The sequence below is a fragment of the Panthera leo genome, chromosome B4 (genome assembly GCF_018350215.1).
Source record: "Panthera leo isolate Ple1 chromosome B4, P.leo_Ple1_pat1.1, whole genome shotgun sequence".
In the NCBI taxonomy this organism is placed as follows: Eukaryota; Metazoa; Chordata; class Mammalia; order Carnivora; family Felidae; genus Panthera; species Panthera leo.
Window position 1 is genome coordinate 87,843,435 of NC_056685.1, and position 26,009 is coordinate 87,869,443.

At 41.9% G+C, this 26,009-nt stretch overlaps 1 long non-coding RNA gene across 1 annotated transcript in view; it reads left to right on the top strand.

Annotated features, from left to right (window-relative positions):
• Positions 1-274: 274 nt before the first annotated feature.
• LOC122224768 overlaps positions 275-26,009 on the top strand; it is an 86,211-nt gene continuing 60,476 nt past the window's right edge. Inside the window, exon 1 of the long non-coding RNA XR_006204926.1 lies at positions 275-402. This is a non-coding gene — a long non-coding RNA (uncharacterized LOC122224768). The remainder of the gene's footprint in view (positions 403-26,009) is intronic.

The window sequence follows — 26,009 nt, forward strand, 5'->3', positions numbered from 1 at the left end:
AAAACTATTCGTTTACCCGAAATTCGAATTTAATTGGACGTTCTGCATTGCATTGGACAAATTCTGCTCCATTGTTCTTTCAAATGATTTAACTTCCTACAAAAATCTCTGTATGTGAGACAAAAAGTAACTTGCCTGGGCCAACAGCACATGAGGCTCACGGCAGGCGGCCTTCTCCCAAACTTGGCCTTTAAAAAAACAACAAAAAAAACCACCCAGAAGTCCCAGGAGCGTGCGCATTAAAGCGAGCCGTGAGCAGCTTTCCCGCCGGTTTTCTGCGAAATGCAGCACAGTGGCCACCCGCGGGGTGGAGCGCAAATGGCCGTGTCCTTGCGGGATAGGAAAGGAGGTGCCGGAAACTTTGAACCCCGGCCAGAGTACAACGTGTCCACTTAGACGGCGGTAAGTGCCGCCATTTTCTTTGCGGGCAAAGATCGGGAGAAGTTTCGGGCGCCACCTTGCCCCGTTAAGCGGATTGGGGCGGGAGGAGGGGGCAAGGCTCGCGGCCTCAGCACTATGGTGACGTGGGATTCGGGTCCCCCCTTTTGGGGCTGATTTCTAGTGACACGTCGAAACTTGCCAAGGCGGGGAAAGGGGACGCCGCCTCTGTCCCGGATGTAAGATGGCGGCGCGGGGGTCGGCCTGGCGGGGCAGTCACGTGGTGGGGAGTAGCGCGCGAGCCTCCTTAAGTGATCTCTATGGTTCGTCCGGACGCACAGGAGCAGCGGAGCGCGAGACGGGCCGTGTGTCCGCGCGCGCAGAGCCACCGCCGCTGCCACCCAACACGTCGCCCGGCTCGGTTTCAGTTTTACGGGGCTTTTGTTTTATTTTCGCCTCTGCAGAGGTGTACGGGATATCCCCGAAGGGTGCCGGGGAACGGGTGGCCTCGGGACTTCCGGGCTATGACTTGGTTGCTGTCGCGGCGCCGGAGCCGGCGTCCTCCGCGGGAAGCGCCCCGGGCGCTCGCCCGAGCGGAGAGCCGGCTGGGCGCCGAGTGTGGGGAGCGTGGCGGCGGCAGGGGGCCCAGGCGCTTGTTCCGGCCTCCGCCCAGCCCCCACCGCGGGCTCGGAGCGGGGAGGGCCGCGGGCGGTGCAGCGGAGACGTGGCGGGAGCTTGGCGGGGACTGTCCGGAGCTCCTGGCGGGCGTCGGGCAGAAAGCGGGAGCGCGGCTTGCTGCCCCAGGGACCGTCCGGATCGCGCTGGCCTCTGGCTGCTCTTTTGCCGCCCATTTCCTGCTTTCGAGCGGCCCAGGGGACGCGCTCTCCTCGGGCGGCGGAGGAAGCGGCTGCCTCCGTCAGGACCCCTCCGCACCTTTTCTCTTAGCAGAACGGTCGGCCACGCAGAGGACGCGCCGCCCCGGCGCCACCTCTGCTTCTGGTCGCCGGCGCTCTCGGGGCGCGCCCGCGGCGGCCGAGCGGCGCGGCGCTGGGCGGGGTCTCCGGGCGCGGCGGGGAAGGGCCGGGGCGCCGGCCCGACGTCGCGGCGAAAGACTGAGGAGCGCCGCGGCCGCTTCGCTCGCCCTCGGCGTGGTCCGCTGCGTCCCCGACACCATGGCCCTGGCTGAGGTAGTAGTTTGTGCTGTTGGTCGGGTTGTGACATTGCCCGCTGTGGAGATAACTGCGCAAGCTACTGCCTTGCTAGTGCTGGTGATGCTCAGCGCCGCGGAGGACAATGGCTGGGAATCCCCTTTGTTTTCCGGGGCGCGGGGATGGCCCGCGGAGCCCCGGCGCGGAAACCGTTAGTTCTGCGTGTTCCCCGAGGGAGGAAGGAATTGCGGGGAGAGGGGCGGGCGTGCGGGCGCGTTTTTGTAGAGGTGGGAAAGAGCTCTGCCTTGGACTCGTTCTTTACTCCAGAAGGAAGGAAGGAAGGAAATCGTGCAAGACGTTAACAGATAACTTTTCCACCCTAAATCTCTTTAATGCTTCTTTTAGCAGTCGGTGCAGGAGTGTTTACCTATTTGACTTCATTCTGTAGGTGGGAGTGGAGTGGGCTGCCCTGTCGGGCAGAAGTGGTATTGGGGGCAGAATAGTAGACCCGTTAATCATAAAGTTTATGTCTTAACCTTTAGAATGTGGTTTTTTGATATATTCCCTCAGTAAATTTAAGAGTGTTTAAAATGTAAACCTAAAGCTATTAAAAGTTTCCCTTTAAACTTTGTTTGCAACTCTTTGAATGAGAAGATTGAATTTATAGTTCAGTGTACTATGGAGATTTTTTTTAAATGTGTGAGACAAATAAATTTTTTCTACAGTGTGCTGTGGCTTTTTTTCCCCCCCATTTTCTTTTTAGTTTAACTGCGGGGGGGGGGGGCTACAATTCTGCTGGTGTTTTGTGTGGTTTCTTGGGTAAGTTTTTAGTGAGTGGTTTTTTTCTTTTTGGTTTTTTGATCCTCATACTTTTTAGTTTATGTCGTTGCATTTTTACTATGGGAGGAAAGGATCTCGGTAGGAATTAAAAGGATGGTTTCTGGATACCTTGGGCTTAAAATTTAATAATGCCCATTTCTTGTGAAGTACAACTACTTCAAATAGGAAGCACAGGATATGTAGAAAGAAAATGTAGTTCGGATAACTAGGGAAATTCCTTGATATTTTAAATGCCCTGAAGTTAGATAATTGTATTTAAAGTTTTTTAATTTACTGAGATAAATCAGTGGTAAATTTTAGCACTTAATACTGGTTTTGACTTTACAGAATCAGCTTTGAATATAACGTAATCACAAAATGCAGTGTTCTCTGGTTTAATATTTGATGCTTCATTCGGGGAAAAAAGGCAGTTCTTCACAAGAAAAAAAGGTTACATATGGAGAAAAAAATCTAAACCAACTAAATTCTTCTTGTTCACTTCAATAGGAATGTGATGCTTTTGTAATTCAAAAGTGATCTAATAAGTGTGCCTTGATTTGGTTTGGTTTAGTTTTGAGAGATAACCTTAATCTGATCTCATCTGGATGGAGCTGCCTCATTGTGGGAAGGACAGTAAAGAACCTTATGTTGAATCTTAACATGCAGAAAATACTTGAATGTTGGTTCTTTGAGCTTGTTTTTCTTGATATGAAAGACCAGTTTAAATTCAGGACTTTATTAAGTGCCAGGGTGGTAGTTCAAATCTTGATTTATGGAGAAACTAATAATAAAATTCTAATTTCACTGTGATACTTTTCATTTTCCAAGACCCTTCATTCAGCCAGCCAAGCTCATCCTCATCCAGCAGTGGTCATCCTCTTGCCCACTACACCGGGTAACCTTTTACAGAGGACCAACAGTTGTTAATCTGTACACCAAAGTATTACAGATTCTGCTGGCAATTTGTTGAACTTTAAAGTGGGTCAGCAGATAGGAAACTACCATACAGATACAATGTTCATAGTTTATCCTCTGCGTTTTTAAAGAAAAAAAATTTTTTTAACGTTTATTTATTTTTGAGACAGAGACAGAGCATGAACAGGGGACGGTTAAAGAGAGGGAGACACAGAATCTGAAGCAGGCTCCAGGCTCTGAGCTGTCAGCACAGAGCCCAACGCGGGGCTTGAACTCACGGACCGTGAGATCATGACCTGAGCCCAAGTCGGATGCTTAACCGACTGAGCCACCCAGGCGCCCCTATCCTCTGCTTTAAAAGTAAATTCATCCAAAACTATGTATTGCCCAATAATAGGAACATTTTTGAGGTACTTCCTGCCATGTTATTCTTGTTTGCTAAATTATAAGAGAATATACTTCTCCCAGCTGACTTACTTTTGGTACCATGGTTCTATTTATGCTATAATCTCCAATTGAAAAAGCAATATCAGCCTTTCACTTGCATATTCCTCTGTACACCAGAGAAAATTACCTATTGAACATTTTTTGACCGTTGACAGTGTCCTACAAGATGAATTTGCCTTATCAAAAGTACAACTTAACAATTTTTTTTGTTTTTTTTTTTTGTTTTTTTTTTTTAATGTTTACTTATTTTTAAGAGACAGAGGGAGACACAGAATCCAAAGCAGGCTCCAGGCTCCTATCTGTCAGCACAGAGCCCGACGCGGGGCTTGAACTCACAAACCGTGAGATCATGACCTGAGCCGAAGTCGGGCACTTAACCGAGGGAGCTGTCCAGGCGCCCCCAAATTTGGTATTTTTGACATTTACTTGGCACAATTAACTTTTTCGTTAAAGACCTGTTTTCAAGCATTTAAGTAATTTGCATTAGCAAAAACCACTGATGGGAAAGAATAAGGCAGTATTTTGGGTGCCTTTCTCAAGTTTTCTAGCAAAGGAAAGCTGGGTTATGGTAATGCCATTTTAATGTCATCCTCAATTACTGGAAACATAGATGTTACTGTATATGGGACATCTGGGGAAGATTCTTTGGAAACAGTTTTGCTTTAAATGCCCCAACGTTAAAAGTTTCTGATTTAGTCTTATATATAAAAACTGTGTTAATAAGCTGTTTAAATATATAATTGCCTTGGGGCTCAGTTGGTTAGGTGTCAGACTTGATTTTGGCTCAGGTCATGATCTCGCAGTTTCATGAATTTGAGTCCCTCGTGGGGCTCTGCACTGACAGCACAAAGCCTGCTTGGTACTCTTCCTCTCTTTGTGCCCATCCTCCGGTTGCACAGTCTCTCTCAAAATAAATAAACTTAAAAAAAATTTTAAAAATATAATTGCCTTCTGTCAGGTAGGCAAGACTGCTCAGCATGGGTGCGCTCAAGATATAGTGTGTCTTGTGCAGTAACCCCAAAAGAATTGTTGGCAAAGGAACCTGACAGCAGAGATTAGCTCTTCACTGTATGGGAACAAGGTGCCAAGAAAGCGGTGAGATTTCATTGTAACTACACATTCTCTCTCCATATTGTCTGTTACACTCCACTGTCTTAGTGGTAAAGAAACCTGACCAGAGAGTTGCTTTACTTACCTCACTGAATACTCCTCTGTAATTTCTGCAACAAAAGCAAAATCATCGTCAAAAGTTAGGCCAGATTAGTTACATCCAAGAGGAGAATTATGACTATTTTTGTAAAATCTAAAAAGCCATTGGAATCATTAAGACCCAGATAATCAAGGCAAAAATATTAAAATCACCTGAATGGTTGTCTAATGCAATTCATTAAGTGTTTTTGTTAGATCATTATGGTTGGGCACCATGGGGAAAGCAGAAAAATCATATGGCTAGGTCACTGCCCCAAAGGATCATGCAGTTAGAAAAGATAGACCATGAAGTGCTTAATCAAAATGTGGGCAGGTGGGAAAAACATTCGTGACCTAGTTCACTTTTGAGACCTGTGGAAAAGTGGGTGAAAGCTGAGGGGAGAGACCTGTCAAGCACTTAGAATAAATAGATGTTGTCACTTAGGTCTCTTGATTAAGTGTATTGCCATCAGTAGATGGGTGGAATTGGGATGTTGGAGGTGAGTGATAGAGTTGTAGTTGGTATTGAGTGGTAGTCTAGGTGGCTGACCCTTGAGTTGTCTGCTAATATGCTGGGGCTGTTAGTTGAATTAGTCCAAGAGAAATACTAGTTTGACAGTGAATAACAGTGTGCTTTCTCATGTCAAGTTGAGAGTTCTGTATTTTTGTTTAAGTTTTCATTTTACAGTTACCTTTTTTAAAAAGCGCTGTTTGGTTGGGATGTCATGGAATTGTGCCTCCCAGACTTCTGGCTACTAAATTTGAATAGGATCCTTTTAAGCTGCGGTGTTGACACCCAGCAGTACGAAGTTGCCCTTTTAATTATATCAGATATGAACAAACCTAAGAAGTTTTGTGTTAGTTTTAAAGGATAAAATCTTAGTTCTTTCTTCTTAATCAACTTCAGACATCACTTTCAGAAAACACACCATTTGCCTCCAGTTGGTTTCAAATTCTTTTGCTTCTGTCATAATTGAGTGTTTTATCACAAAGATCCAGGTTTGTCAGAAGGCCAAATGGTGTCAAATGTCAGAATAGTCAAGTAAATTAGAGACTAAAAAGTGTCCATAGACATTGGCAATTTAGATCATTGATGTAGTTGTAATGCTCTGTTTTATAAGTGAGCGATCCCTAACTGCTCTCTGGTTGAATAACAAGCTACAATTAATATGTGTTTCATACCCTTTGAACATAACAGAAAAGTATTGATTCGGAGGTTGCTGTTTCAATATTCTGCACATGGGCGTGCCTGGATGGCTTAATCGGTTAGGCGTCTGACTTCGGCTCAGGTCACGATCTCATGGTTTGTGGGCTTGAGCCCCACATCGGGCTCTGTGCGGACAGCCCAGAGCCTGGAGCCTACTTCAGATTCTGTGTCTCCCTCCCTCTCTCTCTCTGCCCTCCCCCACTGGTGCTCTGACTCTCTCTCAAAAATAAACATTAGGAGCACCTGGGCTCAGTTGGTTAAGTGTCCCACTTCAGCTCAGGTCATCATCTCACAGCTCATGAGTTTGAGCCCTGCGTCAGACTCTGTGCTGTCAGAGCCTGGAGCTGGCTTCGGATTCAGTGTCTCCCTCTCTCTCTGCCCCTCCCCTGCTTGCACTGTGTCTCTCTCTCTCTCAAAAATAAACATTTAAAAATAAATTTAAAAATGTTTCTTAAACATATTCTGCACATGATATATTCAAAAGCACTTAAAAAAAATTTTTTTTAACAAGTATTCATTTTTGAAAGGCAGAGCATGAATGGGGGAGCGGGAGAGAGAGAGGGAGACACAGAATCCAAAGCAGGCTCTAGGCTCTGAGCTGTCAGCCCAGAGCCCGATGTGGGGCTCGAACTCACGGACTGCGAGATCATGACCTGAGCTGAAGTCAGCCACTTAACCGACTGAGCCACCCAGGTGCCCCTAAAAGCACTTTTTAACCAAAAAGCATTATATAGATACAAGCAATGGGCTAACTGTAGTAATGGTAACACTGACTTAATGTTACCCGAATAGATGGCAGAAAGAGCTGACTAAACTCTAAAAAACAGGGGCATCTGGGTGGTTCAGTGGGTTGAGCATCTATCTGACTCTTGACTTTGGCCCAGGTCATAATCCCAGGGTTGTGGGATGGAGCCCCAAGTTGGGCTCTGTGCTGAGCATGAAGCCTGCTTAAGACTCTCTATGTCTGCTGCTCTCAGACCCCACTGGCAAATGTTCTCTCTCAAATTAATTAAAAAATAATTACCCCCCCCCACAAAAAAATCTGAAAAAGAAGTAAGCTAATAGAAATATATTTTCCCACTTAAAAAATGTTTATATACTATTTAATAAGACTTTAGGTGAATTGTGAGAATACGAATCCTATCTCCCTTTTAGTTCTTTAGTGAATGCAACTCATACAAAATAACTATTCTAGGTAAATCCATTCATTCATTTTATTTAACAAGTATGTTGAGTGCTTACTATGTAGCAGGCACTAGGGCTGCACAGAAGACTAAAATGAACAAATCTTTGCCTTTAACGGGATGTGTATTCTAATAGGAATAGATCTGAATAATAATAACAAACACATAGGGAACCCTATCTATGGGCCACTTGGGTTGTTTGCAAACTTGAGTCCCTCTCAGGTACCTACTCTAGAGCCCTTGCTCCAGAAACACTAGTGATATTGTGGTTGTGTTTAAAAAAAAAAAATTCCCGGGGTGCCTGGGTGGCTCAGTTGGTTAAGCATTTGACTCTTGATATCAGCTCGGGTCATGATCTCACAGTTTCCTGGGATTGAGTTCCAGCGTTGAGCTCCGCATCAGGCTTCACTGCTGAGAGCTTGCTTGAGATTCCCTCTGTCTCTCCCCTACTCATGAGCGCTCTCCCTCTTTCTCTTTCTCTCTCTGTCTCTCAAAACAAAAAAAGTTCAGTCCCACCAGAGGAATGCAGACTGTGATATCTGGCTTTGCCATCTTTTTTTTAATATGTCTCCACAAGACAGTCAGGTATCACATATTAGGGTGGACATTCTAAATGTTGTAAAGAAGCAGGAATGCACTGAGAGTAGGATGTGGGTCTGGCCTCAGAGAATGCACATCTCTGGAATAGATGCGTTGTGACCGTACAAGTAATGGACAGTGGATTACGAGCCTTCCAGGGACTGAGTACAGGAGAGAAAGGATCGAGTATTTATTCTGCCTTAAACAAACTACACCGCAGGGTAACTAAATAGTTGTGAGGGACATCTTCTCATTATAGCGTAATTCCAGCTTAAAGATAAAGATGGTATGATAGTAGTAGGACGTTAACATTTACAAGAGCTAATGAACCCAGCTAGGATTCTTCAATGGCTGTTAAAACTATTAAGTGAGATGCTGATGGGGAGCTATTTAGTGCATGGATCAGGCTGACAGCGCCTGAACCTGCTGACCAGTCTTAACATTGCAAAAACAGACATCTAGACATTCTGTGTCCCCGGAAGTGTTGCAGTAGAGGTACAGAACCACATCCGTGAAATTCAGGTAATTGAACTTGACTCTGCTCAGGCTGGTAGACCTGACTACCGGTTTACTGGAAATTTAAGATAGACGAACATGTTAAATCACCACAGGGTGCAATTAGCAAAACACACACTGGTAAATTCTACATGACAAATGACCTGATCTTTGAGGAAAAAAATTGCAAGAAAAAAGGGAGAAGAAACCTATAGGTTAAATATGACTTTTTTGTTGTTGAAATTACAACTTTTGTAGCAACTCACTATGGCTAATATACATACAACGTAGGAAATAACATGATTATTAATATCATGTCACATCAAAACCAAGAAGAGCTTAAACAGTCAAGATGTGGAGGATAAACAAGCTTCTGTGTACTTTTTGTTTTTCTCTGGTGCATCTCTTCTGGCCCCTCTGTATCCACACAGACGTTTTTCTTTTTAGTTTTAAAAACCTTTTTGAATTTGGGGCACCTGGGTGGCTCAGTCAGTTAAGCTGCTGACTCTTTATCTCCGTTCAGGTCATGATCTCACATTTGTGAGTTAGAGCACAGAGCCTGCTTGGATTTCTGTCTCTCCCTTTCTCTGCCCGTCTCCAGATATGCTCCCTCTCTCTCTCTCTCAAAATAAATAAACTTAAAAAAAAATCTTTGTGAATTAAGGGGCATATCTTCAAACATTCCATGTAAAAAGATGACTGGTGTCAACATCTGATTCCTTCATACCCATAACTGACATCTCCTTGGAGAGCACATAAGATGTTCTGGGCTGAAGTCATCATCTGGTGGACCGACCAGAGACGTCCAGCCTCACTCCTATATAATTTTTTTTAATTATGACTCCATTTTTCTCATGTAATAGGACTTTCATTTTTCTCTGTCCTTCATTTTACTAGCTCATGTATTACCTTAGGCATTCAGTGCAGTTTGTGTGTTTTAAAAAATTGAGGTATGATTGACATATGACATTAGCTTCAGTTGTATAGCATTACAATTCCATGTCTATATATGACGAACACCAGGGTAAGCCTAGTTAACATCCCTCACCATACATAGTTACATACAAAATTTTTTTTCAGACTTAACCAACTGAGCCACGTAGGTGCTCTGACAAGAACTTTTAAGATTTCTCTTTCAGCAACTTCAAGAATACAGTACAGTATAATTAACTGTAGTCACTATGCTGTACATTAGATTCCCAGGACTTATTTATTTTATAACTGGGTGTTTGTACAGTTTGTCCCCTTCACCTATTTTTGTCCATGCCCTGCTTCTGTCACCCACTAATCTGTTCTCTGGATCTATGAGCTGTTTTGTGTGTTTGTGCGTGTGTATTTTAAGATTCCATATATAAGTGAGATCATACTGTATAGGTCTTTCTCTGACTTATTTCACTCCGTATAATGCCTTTAAGGTTGATCTTGTTGCAAATGGCAAGATTTCCTTCCTTTTTATGATAGAATAACAGTCTATCACACACACACACACACACACACACACACACACCATGGTTTCTTTAACTGTTCATGCAGCATCCAACACTTAGATTATTCCATATCTTGGCTATTGTAAGTAATGCTGCAGTGAACGTGGGGGTGCAGAGATATTTCTTGAGCTCATGTTTCCATTTTTGTTAAAATGGACTTAACGAGATTTAGGAGTCATTTGCAATGTGCAGAACTCATTTGGATTCTAATTTGATCAAAGCCAACTATAAAAAATATAAGACTAGTACAGTAATTAAAATACTGACCGAATATCTGGCGTTAAAGAATTGTTAATGTTTGATGACATTATTCCAGTTCTGTTTTTGAAAAATACTTCTCTTTTAGGATATGCATATGAAGAATTTACCAGTAAAAGGGTATGATGTACAGAATTTGCTTTATACTTGAGAGTAACCCATGGTCTTGGATGGGAGCAGGGGGCATGGACATGGATGGGAGGATACGTGAAAGATTGCCCTTGTGTTGGCATTTGTTGAGTCTGGGTGACATGGAGGTTTATTTACTTACTTAATTTTAAACTGAAGTGTAGTTGACATTAGTTTCAGGTGTACAACATAATGATTTGGCAGTTGTATACATTATGAAATACCATAGTAAGTGTAGTCACCGTCTGTCACCACACAAAGTTATTATGGTATTATTGACTATATTCCCCATGCTGTACTTTTCATCCCTGTGATTTATTTATTTTACAACTGGAAGTTTGTATTTCCTAACCCCCTTCACCTATTTCACCCTTTTCCTGAGTCCCCTCCCCTCTTGTAATCACTTGTTCCCAGTATTTATGAGTCTGTTTCTTTTTGTTTGTTCAGTTGTCTAGATCCCACATATAAGTGAAACCATATATTTGTCTTTGTGTAATTTATTTCTCGTAGCATTATGCCCTCTGGGTCCATCCATGTTGTCATGAATGGCAAGATTTATGGCTGAGAGTACTCCATTGTGTCTATATACACCATATCTTTGTTCTCCATTCACCTATTGATGGACAGTTATGCTGCTTCCGTATCTTGGTTATTGTGAATAATGCTCCAGTGGACATAATGGTGCATATATCTTTTGAATCAGTATTTTTATTTTCCTTGGGTAAATACCATAAATGGAACTAGTGATCATTTGGTGTTTCTGTTTTTAATTTTTTGAGGAGCCTCCATACCCTTCCATGGTGGCTATACCAGTTTGTATTCCAACCAACAATGCTTGAAGGCTCCTTTTTCTCTACATCCTCACCAACACTTCTTGCCTGTTTGATACTAGCTCTTCTAACAGGTTTGAGCTGTTACCTCATTGTGGTTTTGATTTGCATTTCCGTGATGATTACTGATGTGGAGCATCTTTTCATGTGTCTGTTTGCAATCTTTATGTCATCTTTCGAAAAATGTCTCTTCAGATCCTCTGCCTATTTTTAATTGGATTTTTTGGGTTTTTTTGTGTGTTGAGTTGTATGATTTCTTTATATATTTTGGATATTCACCCCTTATCAGATATATCATTTGCAAATATCTTCTCCCATTTAGTAGTTTGCCTTTTTTGTTTGTTTGTTTGTTTGTTTTTGTTAATGGTTTCCTTTACTGTGCAAAAGCTTTTTAGTTTGATGTAGTCCCAAGAGTTTATTTTTGCTCTGGTTTCCCTTGCCTGAGAAGACAGATCCATAAAAATACTGCTAAGGCTGATGTCCAAAAGCTTACCGCAGCATGGAAGTTCTTTATGCCATTCAGTTTTCTGTGTGTTTGGAATGTTCCATACTAAAAACTAAAAACAACAAGAAAATAAAACAAGGGAAAGAAAGAATTCTGTAGCTGAGAGAGCACCAAAGGGAAGAAAAGAACCCTACCAAACCACACAAAGATTAATAGGATTGAATTAAGTGTGCTGAGGGTGTCCTCCCCGACTACTTTGAAATATCACCTTGAACACTATCACAGGATGAGTCCATTCTCCTTATAATGCAGATTAAAATTGTTGACTTGTACAATGGAAGTTCACACATGTCTACAACAAGAATACTATTGTTTATCTATTATAATTAAAACTATTTAAGAATAGAATTAATAAGGGATGTGTTTAAAACCTGCAATATTAAGTATTTTGTATGTGCAAAATAGTTGCTCTAATGTTACCCTATTAATCTTAAAAACTTTCCATTTTAAATATTGGTATTTTGCTGGTTCCATAGTCTTTTTGTAGAAGTATGCTTTGTTTTTAGGATCCTTTTTTTTTTTTAATCTAAAACAGGTATTCTAAGCTAAAACAATTTACTGAAAATATTTATTTTTTGGCTTGAACTATTTTCGTGAAGGTTAGTTTTTTCATCTTAAATGATCAGCTGTCATAATTGTTTTAGCAATTTATTAGATTTTTGTGTTTCTACTTTAAAAATTCCTTAATTTTTTTCTTAGTTTTTACTATCTGTATGTTTTATCAATATATAGTATACAGCATTCCCACTAATACATGTTAACTCTTAGTAATTATAGTTGACCTTTGAACACCACAGGTGTTAGGGGTGCCGACCCCCCCATGCAGTTGAAATCCTTGTATAACTTTTGACTTGCCAAAACTGAACTACTAATAGCCTACATGGAAGAGCATGCATGGAAGCTGGCAACATAGACTGTCAGTTAACGCCTATTTGTATGTTATGTGTAGTATATATTGCATTTGTACGATAAAGTAAGTTAGGGATAAGAAAATGTTAAGAAAATCGTAAAGAGAAAATGTATTTACAGTATTATACTGTATTTATATAAAGAAAAATCCATGTATTCGTGGACCCCTGAAGTTCACACCTGTGTTCAGGGGTCAACTGTAGTTCATTGCGCTTCTCCCTATACCAGTATTATTAAGCTAATACTCTGAATATTAATTGAGTGCTGTTCTTTGCATATATTAGTACACTGTAGAGATTAAAAAGTACGACTGACAATTTTACTTTAGGTCGAAAAGAAACAATCTGTTTTACTACCACAGAAATCATCCTGTTACTTAACACCGACCATGTGCCAGAGATAAACATATATAAACAGTATAATAAAATTGAAGGAAAAGAATTCTAATATTAAAGCATTAATTACAGATATAAGAAAATTCCTTAGATTTATAAATACTGTCGATATTAAATAGTTTTTATGTCCAAGTATGCATTCTAATGACTTGTTAACTTAGTACCTCTCTCTCTGTGTATACTTAGTAAACCACTATCTGGACTCATTGGTTTTAGATTTTGAAATAAGCCATGACCTTATCTACTACATACATGGGCATTTTCTATTTTAACACTGGGACTTCAGTTGTCTTACAGTAATATTAATAATTATTATTTGTACGGATGTTGCAACTACTAACACCTTTAGTATCTGTTGATGACTCTCTGTTAAGTCCTCCGTGGTTCATTATGCTTGAAATGACTATTCCTTACACTCTGCCTGACTCTGCGTTATGACCCCTTCTTGTTACCATTTTATTTTGGGGAATTAAAGTCACCATTTCCACAGTTAGGCATTCTCTAATAGTCAAGTCATACCATAAACAGAGATTCAAGAAGCCGAAAGGTCCACCACTCCCAGGAAATTACACACATTATCCCAAAAGTTAGTGTGCAAGTTTCAGAATGACCTCTGGGCATTTTGGTCCAATGTTCATCGTTTTTATCGTGCCCCTTCCCCCACATTTTTTCTAATGTCTGTGTGATTGTGGCAAAAATAATATTCCCCTTCCCCAAAATAAAAGCCATGATCAGTTGGAGGTGTAAAGGTGGTTGTGATGTCAGGTCTTATGTACATTTCTAATGTAAGAAAAGGTAAGCAAGAAAACTAAGGTGGTGGTCTTACAGGTAGATATGTGGTTTGTGCACCGTGAAACCACTGGGAGCAGTTATGATGAAATGCATGCATTTGAGCTGGGCTAAGTGGAAAGTCATGTTGCGGGACAGATGGAGTTTTGAAGTGCTAAGAAAATGATTTAATGAAACTGGGACCATAAAATTGCTAAAAAGAATGTCAGCTGATTTCTTCCAGAATTTAGGAGCTCTGGAAATAGAAAAGCCATAAGAGCAAGAACAGGAAAAGGTCAATTAAGCACCAGATCTGTACCCCTAGATGAACTTTGGGAAAAGGGTGGGTTTTCAGGAAAAATGCAAAAGGATCTGGGATCCTTCACTTATTTTTTAAAATAATTGTTTATTTGTATATTTATTACATATGAAGATGAGTAAGAAATACCCCCTGGCCTCAAGGAACCTTTCTATTTGAGGAAATAGACATGGGTGTAAATAACTGAGAGCAGAATAAACCAAGTGATACAGATCTCCATACAGCAACATGCCACGGAGATGCAGAATACCGAGCAGTTCCGATCAGGATCATGACCAGGGGTCAATATCTGAAGATATTGAGACAAGAGACAAGAATAAGGATGTTCTCAATATGGTAAGAATGAAGGAATGGGCATTTCTGGATACAAGAGCAGCATGAGAAAAGTTACACAAAAGGCATCGACTTTCAAGGACCATATAGCCTAACATAGATGTTACATAGGAATCTGGGTCCAGGGACATGGACGGTGGTACAAAGAGGCTGAGAATATGGTATGGGCTCCGACATGAGTGATCTGCAAGAGTGAGGAGTTTCAGCTATTCTCTCTCTCTTTTTTTCTTTTGAAATATAACTGACATACAACATTATATTAGTGTCAAGTGTGTAACACAGTGATCTATATTTGTTATTGCAAAATCATCATCACAATGTGCCAGACTTAACATTTGTCACCCTACATAGTTACATTTTTTTCTCTGATTTACTCTCTAGCAAACTTTCACATATGCAATACAGCATTATTAACTATATTCATCATGCTGTACGTTACATTTCCAGGACTTATTTTTGTGTTATAACTGGAAGTCTGTTCCTTTTGACTCCCTTCACCCATTTTACCCATTACCACCCTCTGCCCCTAGCAACCACCAATCTGTTCTTTGTAAGTTCATCTCAAAATAACGAATTTATAGATTCCACATGGAAATGAGATCATATGGTATTTGTCTTCCACTTATTTTACTTACATTGCATTCAAGGTCTATCCATGTTGTCACAAATGGCAAGATTTCATTATTTTTTATGGCTGAATAATATTCCACTGTAAATATGTATACACTCACACACACCTCCCCCCACATCTTTCTCCATTCATCCTATCCATGGATATTTAGATTGTTTCCATGTCTTGGCTATTGTAAGTGATGCTACAGTGAAAATGGGGTGCATATGTCCTTTTAAGTTACTGTTTCCTTCAGTTAAATACCCAGAAGTGGGGGGCGCCTGGGTGGCTCAGTCAGTTGAGCGTCCGGCTTCGGCTCAAGTCATGATCTCACAGTTTGTGGGTTCAAGCCCTGCGTCGGGATCTGTGCTGACTGCTTGCTCAGCCTGGAGCCTGCTTCAGATTCTGTGTCTCCTTCTCTCTCTGCCCCTCCCCCACTCACGCTTGGTCTCACTCTTTCTCAAAAATAAAATGTAAAAAAAAAAAAATAATAAATAAATAAATAAAAAAAAATACCCAGAAGTGGAATTCCTGGATCATATGGTAGTTTCCATATTTAATTTTTTTGAGGAACCTCCATACTGTTGCCACATTGGTTGCACCAATTTACATTCTTACCAACAGTGTACAACGGTTCCCCTTTCTCCACATTCTTGCCAACGCTTGTTATTTCTTGTCTTTTTGATACTGGCCATTCTGGCAGGTGTGAGGTGATCGCTTACTGTGATTTTGACTTGCATTCCCCTAATGATTGTAATGTTGAGTAACTTTTCATGTACCTGTTGATCATCTGTGTGTCTTATTTGGTAAATTGTCTATTTGGATCCTTTGCCTATTTATTTATTTATTTATTTATTTTTAATGTTCTTTTTTAAAGTTTTTAAATTATTTTGAGAGAGAGAGAGAGAGAGAGAGAAGTTGGGGGTGGGGAGAATCCCAAGCAGGGTCCATGCTGTCAGCATGGGGCCCAACGTGGGGCTTGAACTTACGAACTGTGAGATCATGACCTGAGCTGAACTCAATAATAGTCAGACACTTAACCAACTGAGCCACCCAGGCGCCCTGGATCCTTTGCCCATTTTTTTTAATAGTTTTTTTTTTTTTTTTTTTTTTTTTAATATTTATTTATTTTTGAGAGGCAGAGACACAGACTGCAAGCAGGGGAGGGGGCAGAGAGAGGAGGAGACATAGAATCTGAAGCAGGCTCCAGGCTCTGAGCTGTGAGCACAGAGCCTGATGCGGAGCTTAATTCACAAATAGTGAGATCATGAACTGAGCTGAAGTTGGACGCGTAACCAGCTGAGCCACCCAGGCACCCTCCTTTGCCCATTTTTTAATTGGCTGCGGTTTTTTTTGTTGTTGTTGGTTGTTTGTTTCGCTATTAAGTTGTATGCATTCTTTATGTATTTTGGATATTAATATCCTATCAAATATATGACTTGTAAATATTTTCTCCCACCCAGTAGGTTGCCTTTTTGACTATTATTAGGAATAAGAAACACATAACAGCTCTTGAAGAGGCAAATTACACAAGGGGAAAAGAAAAATTGCACACACAAAACTTGAGGGGGGGGTGAAAGGATTGTTTATTAAGAGATGAGAATGTTGGTAGGTGGATAGAGGACAAATTAGAAAAAAATCTGGAGATTCTAGATTGAACATACACTAGAAAGGGATAATTGATAGGATAAGGTCCTGTGTTATAGTATCTGCTCTCTTTTGTGGGGAAAATCTATATAATATCAAAAGTATCCTATAGATGCTCTTCTGCCTGTGGAAATCATCTGAAAACATATTTGAAAGTGCTTTAGTGAACAGGGATCAACAGATGTTACTGTAAAAGGCCAGATAGTAAATATTTTAGGCTTTGCTGGTCACATATGGTGTCTATTTGCTTATGCTGCTGCTTCTCCCTCTCCTCCTCTTTTCTGCTCTTTAAAAATGTAAAATCATTCTTTGCTTGTGGGGCTTGCAAGAAGAGGCCATGGGCCAGATGCCTGCAGGCCATAGTTTGCTGACTCCTGCTTTGGAACATTTGCTGTTCTCCACCACCACCAACCACCACCCCCCCTACCCCCCGTAAGTGAAGAAAGAAATAAGTCTTTTTTGGAGAATAAGAAGTTGGACTAATTTAATACATTTGAATGTATGTGCCCCCTGACCCGTTTTTGACCATCGTCTCTCATACTTGTTACTGTAACTGCTAACTATTTGGGACCATAGAATATAGGATGGTTTCAACAACAGTTCTTAAGCCTGCCTTCTTTTCTGTCCTTTTTTCTCTCCCTTTTCCAACTGTGGTAGTTTAAAAACATATCTGCAAACTATTTGACACTTGTCATAAAAAAAATAGTCTATATTCAACTATAGAGAACAAACAGATGGTTACTGGAGGGGAAGTGGGTAGGGGGATGGGTGAAATAGATGATGGGGATTAAGAGTGCCCTCATCTTGATGAGCACAGGGTGATGCACGGAAATGTTGAATCACTATACTGTACATCTGAAACTAATATAACACTATATGTTAACTATACTGCAATTAAAATAAAAAAGTATAGGGGCACTTGGGTGGCTCAGTCAGTTAAGCGGCCGACTTCGGCTCAGGTCATGATCTCGCGGTCCGTGAGTTCAAGCCCCGCGTCGGGCTCTGTGCTGACAGCTCAGAGCCTGGAGCCTGTTTCAGATTCTGTGTCTCCCTCTCTCTGACCCTCCCCCGTTCATGCTTTGTCTCTCTCTGTCTCAAAAATAAACGTTAAAAAAATTTAAAAAAAAATAAAAAATAAAAATGTATAAGTATACCACCATACTCTACATTTAGGTTAAAAAAAAGAGTCTGGGTCCTATTCCCGTGAACCCAGGTGGCTCTTGTGGCTGCCTCAACAAATAGGATGTGACAGAAATGACACTTTGTGATTTCTGAGATAGAATCATAAAAGATGATACAAATTCTGCCTTCCTTTCTCTCTCTCTCTCACATGACACATACATACATTTTGAAGTTATAAGCTGCCAAGTAAGAACAGCTATCTGAAAGCTTCCATGCTGCAGAGACCATGGGAGAGCACATGGAGATAGGGAGAGATGTCTGGGACCCCCAACTGTTCCTGCCCCCAGCTATACAAGTCTTTGGAGGTCCGGTGCCATGCATATGAATGAGCAAACCTTCAGATGTTTCCAGCACCAGCCACCATCCGGCTGCAAGCTCATGAGACACCCTAAGCAAGAACCATCTAGCTAAGCTCAGTCAAGCCCCAGAACCCTAAGAGATAATAAAATGTGTGTTGTTGTTCTAAGCCAGAATTTTGCAGTGATTTGTTACATAGCATTGGGTAACTAGAAATGATTTTGGGATCTGGAAATGGAGTATTACTGTAACACAATCTAAAACATATGGCAGTATCTTTGGAGCTGAGCTGCAGGCATAAGTTGGAAGGGTCTTGAAGAGATTAGCAGCAGAAGTTGATGGCTCTTGAGGTTGTCACTAGAACTTAAAGGAAAACAAGGGAAAAATTACTAAATCTGAAGGAAAAGACATTGTTAATAAAACTGTTGCCTGTGATAGTGTAGAAATAGAAGATATGCCTAACGAACTGATGGATTGGCCCAAAGAGTTTTCAGGCTGGAGGTTGAAAGTTTCACCTGGTTTCTTTTAGCTGTCTGTCTGCAAATACAGACTATCATGTGCCATAGAACAAATGACTGTTTTCATGCAAAAATTTGAGGAAATACAAAGGAGGCTTGACTTGCTGGGTCAGAAAATAAAACCTGTTTCTTTCTGATGACCAGTCTCTTCCCACAGAATATACACAAAGTAAAAAAAGGCCTCGTGGGAAAAAAGTCAAATTCATTGCCATGTCACAAAACTTCCCAGGGTAAAGATGAGGCTAAGGATTTGACTGTCAAATCTTCTGTTAAGACCCTAGAAAGGTTTAAGTGGTGCCTTCTAAATACTTGCAAAAAGACAAAAGCTTAAGGATCCTTTCCATTAAACAGTCAGAATTTGAAAGAATATTAAGGACATGGATGTCCAGGAGCTTTACAAGGAGCCCAGGGTAGACAAGATTTGTTGATGTGGCTTTTGTCTAATGAAGCCAACTCCAATAAAATCAATAAGATTCATAGGAAACTTGCAAAGCTTTTAAGAAAATTATACTTGTAGAAATACTACCAGCCTGGACTAGGAAGAAAAATGGCTTCAAGATGAAAGAAGCTTTTAGACCCAGGAATTTTTACAGGCAGGAAGCAGGCTCATGAAACTACTAAACTTAAAATATGGTCTCTATTTCTTGGAATAGGAAGGATAACTCAGGGCAGAGCAAAGAACCCAGAGGATGATGCCAAGAGCTGAGGAGAATCATTGCAGGCAGCAGAAGAGAACCTTACTCAAGGGACTGGCAAAATGTGCCCATGTTGGATTTGCTATGGACCAAAGACCTCCACATGCCTTTCATTTTCTCCCTTGGTCATCCTGTGCCTGCTCCGCCATAGTTATTGAATGTGTGGGGCAGTTAATTGGTTTCTCTAGCTCACAGGTTTTCTGACAAAGAGAAATAGTAGTAAAAGGTAATTTTCTCATTGGTTTTCTTTTTTTTCTTTTTGTAACTTAAACCACATAATAAAACAACAAGAATATTTTAGAATGTAGCTAGAATGGCTGTAAAGTAAGCACAAAAATTCTCCTTCTTCTAGAGTCTCACGTTAGTATATTCTAGGTACCTAATACAGGACTTATTTAGTATGTAATAATTTTTTTGTAAATGTTAGTTTCCTTTATCATTCTTTTTGCCTGTCAAGGAAGTTACTTTATTCATGGTATCCAGCTCCCTTATGCTGACTTCTAGTTCACTAGGGCTTTCCACCCCTACAACTCCCCCACCAGCCAGCCCCTTCACCTCCCCATATGCTCTAAACAGTTTCTGGCCTTTTACTATAATCCAGACTCTGAACTTGCCTGTCTTAATTTTTCAAAAACTCAGAGTGACTAGTTAATATGATGAATGCTAAAATATTAACAAAAATTTTACTTATGTGATTTTAATTGCAACCTTCAATGTTTACCGTGTGGGAGAAGCAGAAGATTTCAGATGCTTTTGTAGGCCCTCTGACTCTATTTTGGGTGAGGATCCTTAAGTTGATACTCAAGTCATGATATTGATGTTCCTTTCTAGTGGAGAGTTGCTGTTTTTAGGGATGTAATACAGCATAGAAACTGTGCTAAAATCTGTCCTGGCTCCTTTTCATGTTATGGGCCATCTGTGAAGCTTTCGAGTGTAGGTCAGATGTAGCTCTCATCTCCTTTCCCCAGTATTTTGTACAGGATTCTAATTTAATTAAAATTAATGTCAGTAGCATTATTGTAGCATTATGTTGAAGAGGAAAATCTAAAGGAGGAGGAATTTTGAAGGAAGGAGGGATGGAAAAGAGGAACGCAGTTTTACCTGGGTTGTTTTGCCTTGGAAAATAATGTGCTTATGTAGTCTTGCGAGTCAGTGAATATACATATACACATTAAAGAATATACATTTATTTATTTAACCAGTTTTATTGAGTATCACTATGGGGCTTCTTTGGAGATAAAATAAATCAGAGATCCTTACTCTGAAGGACTGGTTCCTGCAAGGATTTTGTGCTGCGCCCTGCATGGGGCCTGGGTGATGTGTGGATTTGCCATACCTTAGGGAAGGTTTCTGCCTAATGTTAGACCATGTCTCTTACTGCAGTCCATAGGCATTCTTAGATTTAAAGATAATACTGAGTTCTCAGGAAAGCTGAGTTCCATCAACAATAACCTCTTTCTGTAAATTATAAAAAATTATCTGACCTTAAGAATGAATTTATTACTGAGTGAATTTAATTCACCAAAGGAATTTTCTCTAATATTTAGGCTATTGTTGGTTTTGGCTTTTAATTAGTTGTTTGGTCAAATATTAAATTTGAGTCCAAAGATCCATCTCCTCTGAGGATGTGGTCTAAAGAGGACTTGGTAAATCATGGAAAATCAGATTTTCCAAGTTTTTTGGAGCAATTCTCTCTAGTCTTTCCATGGTAAACAGTATGTGTGGCTTTTTCAGTGTTTCTACAAAATGGAGCTACTCCCTTCCTATGCACATACACGTGCTCTCATTTTTGCCTTGTTTTCTTCTTTGCTCAGTTTTTTCATTTCTTCTTGTTTGCCTCATTTCTTCATTTCTTCTTGAGTAAGGTACAACCATCTTTGGGGAGAAGTGGTGTGGCACCAGAAACGAGAGGGACACTCAGGATAGATACCCTGCTGACTCATCATGGGAATTTGGGCAAGTCACTAAGCAGGAAATTGGAGGAGTCAGTGCTGGTTAGGGAGTTAGTTGATGATGGAGGCATGGACAAAATCTGGTGACCTCAGGGCCTTGGCAGTGGCATTTCTACATGTTTCTATTGCCACCACCTACCTTATAGGTATTAGATGATCCAGCAGTGAGTTATTCTGTGCAAGATGGAGCAAAGGCTTTGGGGTCAGGGAGCCTAGGGGTTATTTCCTGTCTCTGTTGTTTAATAGCTGTGTGACCTCAGGTGAATTTATTAATCTCATTTACCCTCAGTTTCCTTGTTTGTAATACCTGCCATGAAAGGTCCTTCTGAGGATCACAGATAATACACCTAAAGTGCTCAGCAAAGTCCTAACACAAGGAGAGTGTTCATAAATGGTTGCTATTCGAGGGAGTCTAGAAAGTCTCTTTCAAAAACTTAATACACCCATATAATCCCAATTTTAATCTCTTTCTCACACACACACACACACACACACAGCATTTACCATTTTAAGCTCTTGAAACTGGATATCCACCCTACTATTTTAAAAGTGGGCTTCTGTCATCACAAAAGTGATCCTGTTGCCAGTTCAAAGGAACACTCATGAGGGGTGCCTGGGTGGCTCAGTCGGTTTAGTGTCCAACTCTTGGTTTCAGATCAGATCATGATCTCACAATTCGTGAGTTCGAGCCCCTCATCAGGCTCTGTGCTGAAAGTGCAGGGCCTGCTTAGAATTTCTCTCGCCTCACTCTCTCTGCTCCTCCCTGGCTTGCTCTCTCTCAAAAAATTAAAATCAACATTAAAAAAATAAAAGTAAATAAATAAAATCTGCTTAAAAATAAAACAAAGGAACACTCATAGCTAAGAAAAAAATTAAAAGGCAGAAATGTATTATTTTCTTAAATTATTCTCTGGTAATTCCAACTCATTCTCTTCCATGCCTAATAATGATGTCAAAAACAACAGCCAATCCACATCCTTTCTTGTTGACTGAAGCCCGGCTGGTCTGGAGCCAAATCACCCTTTGGGCTTGCTAGGAACTGCACCAAGCAGCTGTATTACATTGCTTGGATAGATAAATAAGTGGTCAGGAGTCATTTTACACGACAGCCTTCCAGTTCTACAGAAACTAAAAAAGATGATCCATACAAATGGCCAGGTTCCCCAGGACCGTGTACCTGTATGTTGCCCCTACATTAGAGCACCTTGCAACTGCCTTCTGGGGCAAGGATGCAAGGATGCAGGGCCACCAGGAATTGTGTGACACTGGTATGAGGAAGCTGGGGCCGCTGCAGGGACCCCTGCAAGCAGTGTGCTGCCTGCTGAAGGATATAGCATTGCTCTTGTGAAAAGTGCCTTTTTAGTCAAAGCAATAAATCTTCCCTTGTTTAAATGACAGATGGTTAGGATTGTCACTTCTGTTTCCAGCAAAACCCGTAAGAGGGAAAACAAATAACGGGCATTCAGAGTTCTTGGTTTTCAAGAATACCACTTGGAAAAATTTGAAACCGTGTAGCTTTAGCACAGTTATAGGGTGTTTTGGTCGACACCAAATGCCCCACCCCAGTGATGTACCCGTCCTAATCCCTGGAATCTGTGACTATGTTATGTTCCATGGTGAAAGGGAATTAAAATTGCAGATGGAGGCAAGGTTCGCTAATCGGACAGCTTTAAAACAGGTGATTATCTCGGATTGTCCAGTGGTCCCAGGGCAATCACAGGGGAAGGAGGAGGCCAGAAAGTCAGGAGTCAGAAGCAAGGTTTTAGTGATGTGAGTGAGGACTTGACCCGCCTTCACTGGCTTTGAAGAAGAAGAAAGGGGCCGTGAGCCAAGGGAAGCGGTGGCCTTTAGGAGCCGGGAAAGGCAAAGGAGCGCATTCTGCCCTTGAACTTTCAGAAAACCTTGCAGACACCTTGATTTTGGTCCAGTGAGGCTCCCTTCAGACTTCTAACCTGCAGAACTGTGAGATCAGAATTTTGTGTTGTTTTAAGCAATTACACCCATGGTGATTTGGTACAGCAGCAATACAAAATTGACATAGCATTTCACTCTGAACAACGAAAGATCTAAAATTGACGAGCCCAAATTTCATCTCTTCCCTTTTTCTAAGAGAGTGGGATGACAGAGCCAAAGCAAGGCAGAGGACCGTGACACCAAAGGGCCCAGCTGGCTGGCAGGGTCACGGCTGATCGAGACCTGTACAATCAGTTCCCTGGCTATTTCCCCCTCCCTGCCTTACACCATGGGGTTCTTCTCCACTGGCCCAGGCCTCATATTGCCTCCATTTGCTTTCACTCCTCTTTGCTTGCTCTCATCCCCTTTTTCATGATTTTTCTCTTCTGTTTCCCTAGGTGTCTCCTCTCCACTTCTCCTCTTCCACTCTGATAGGGTCTGGCAGTGGCCCAAGCTGGTAAGGGGAAAGTGGACATTCCTACATTTCCCTCCCTCTCCCCTCAAAGTCTGTAGTCCCTGGGGATAGAATCTTGAATGAAAGTGCAAAGAGTAAAAGGAGCAGATAGGAAAAGAGGCACCTGAAAACAGTAAGGATCCAAACAAATGGGAAGGACGACAGACAGATGCCACCTCGTCGTGTTGACTTAAGTGTCACCGTTTCCCTTACAAAGTCATTCCAGTTTACACCAGGGATGACAGTAGATACCATTCCTGTGCTCTTGTTCCCTAAATAGTTCACTGCACACTCCCAGCAGAGTTTAGGATGCAGAGCTAAGTGCTCTCAGCGTACCCAGCCCCATCACCGTTTGTGGCGTGTGCAGAATTTGATGGATGCTTCAAGCTAGTCAGATATTCACTGAGCGCCCACTGCGTACTGGGCAGTGCACCAGGCACAGGCCGTGCCCGGGCTGTGGGGCCTGCTGTCTGGTGGGGGGTGGGCTGTCTGGGACTTGAAGCAGTTGCCATTTTCCCAGCGCAGCATCCAAGCAGTTTACCGCGGGTGCTGTCCTAAAGACACAAGCTTATCTAATTTAGACAAGAACCACACAATAGAAAATTTCCGCTAAAGGTTAGTCAGTGACTCTGTGTGCCTCCCAAGAACACGGTAAGTTCTTCCTTTGGAGTCGGGGGCTGCCTCCAGGGCCCAAGGACAGAACATTCCACCCCGCTGCCTGCGACGTGATGTCCCAAGTACGCTAAGTAATGCCTGTATCATCTCAACCATCTCTGGTCATTTGACAAGCTTTATCAGATGACTTCATATATCGGGTGGAACTGAATCTTTAACAGGGACGATGCTGCCGCTCTAACACCCCACCACGCCCTAGGCAGACTCCGCCTCAGGACCGCATTTTCATACATCGGAGATGGAGGAGGAGATGGAAACTGTCTGCTTCTAGTTCCCTGAATTGCTACAGCCTCCAGCTGCTCTCCTTGGCTTCTGTCTTTCCCTCCTGCAGTTTTGCCCAAAAGCTTCTTAGAGGGATCTTTTAAAAATAACACTGAGCCACCCCTTTCTGTCCCTCCTGCCTCTGTACCTGAGTTGGACGCTTTCATAACACCCACATTTCGCCCTTTGTTTCAGTCATCATACCCAACTGTCATTGCCTGTGCACCCAGTGCATCTCCCACTAATCTCTGATCCTCTGGCTGGCCTGTGCCTGTCTTAGGTTTGTATGCAGACTGCTCAGCCCTGAGGCCAGGAGCCAAACACCCCATGGGTCTTGAGTGAGAGCCACTCTGCTACCTGAGAACTGAGTGATCCCCCACTGTTCCAACGGTCAGGCCCAGACTCTTCATTTCAGTTTTCAGCTACTCTGATTTTCCTTATGTACAAGCTTTCAGATCTCCTGTTGGCCCTCATCTGGTTCTTGCATCTTCAATCTGTCAGTGGTTTCCTCTGCCTACCTATCTGTGGTAACTTGTCTTCCAGAGAGAGCCGCCATCATTGTCTTCTCTTCTGTGTACACATACCATTCCCCCACTGAGAGACGGGGCTCCGTTCCTTGAATCTAGGCTGGCCTCTGACTAATTTCACCAATAGAATATGGTAGAAGGGAAGGGCCAGTTCTGGACCTACTCTTTAAGAGGACTGGCAGTTCCCACTGCCTGTCTCTTGCAGCCCGGAACTGCTATCAGTAAGGCCAGGAAACTGTTCTGAGAGAGAAGCCACATGGAGTGGGGCCTACGCACCAGAGACGTGGTCTGAAGAAGCATCTTAGACAACCGGCCCCGTCAAGCCATGAAGGGAATCCAGTCTGAGTGTAACAAGAGGAGAGATCCCAAGCTGAGTACAGTCAGCCTACAGAGATAACTGCGGTTTTAAGCCACTAAGTTTTGGGGTGGTTTGTTATACAGCAATAAATATCCTAAATACTATCCTTCAAAGTGCCAAAGCCAAAGCTTTGCCTTGGTGGTTGCTAGTCTAGGTGCCCTTGATCTCTAACTTCTTTAATTCTCATTGATGCCACATATTTTGTTATCCAACTATATATATTATTATTTTCTTCATGACCAAACTCTCTGGTCTTTAAGGTGCTGAAGAGCGGAAATGTCTTTTGTAATCCCTTCAAGTCCTAGTACTGAACACAAATGTAAGCAGTAAGCTGTTGAATTGAATTCTTGGTCATTGCATTCTTGGTCATTTTAGCTCTCTGCCAACTGTTTACATTTTTTTAATGTTTGTTTTTGAGAGGGAGAGGGGGTTTGAGCAGGGGAGGGGCAGAGAGGGAGACAAAGAATCCAAAGCAGGCTCCAGGCTCTGAGCTGTCAGCACGGAGCCCAATGCAGGGCTCAAACCCACAAATCACAAGATCATGACCTGAGCTGAAGTCGGACGCTCAACTGACAGAGCCACCCAGG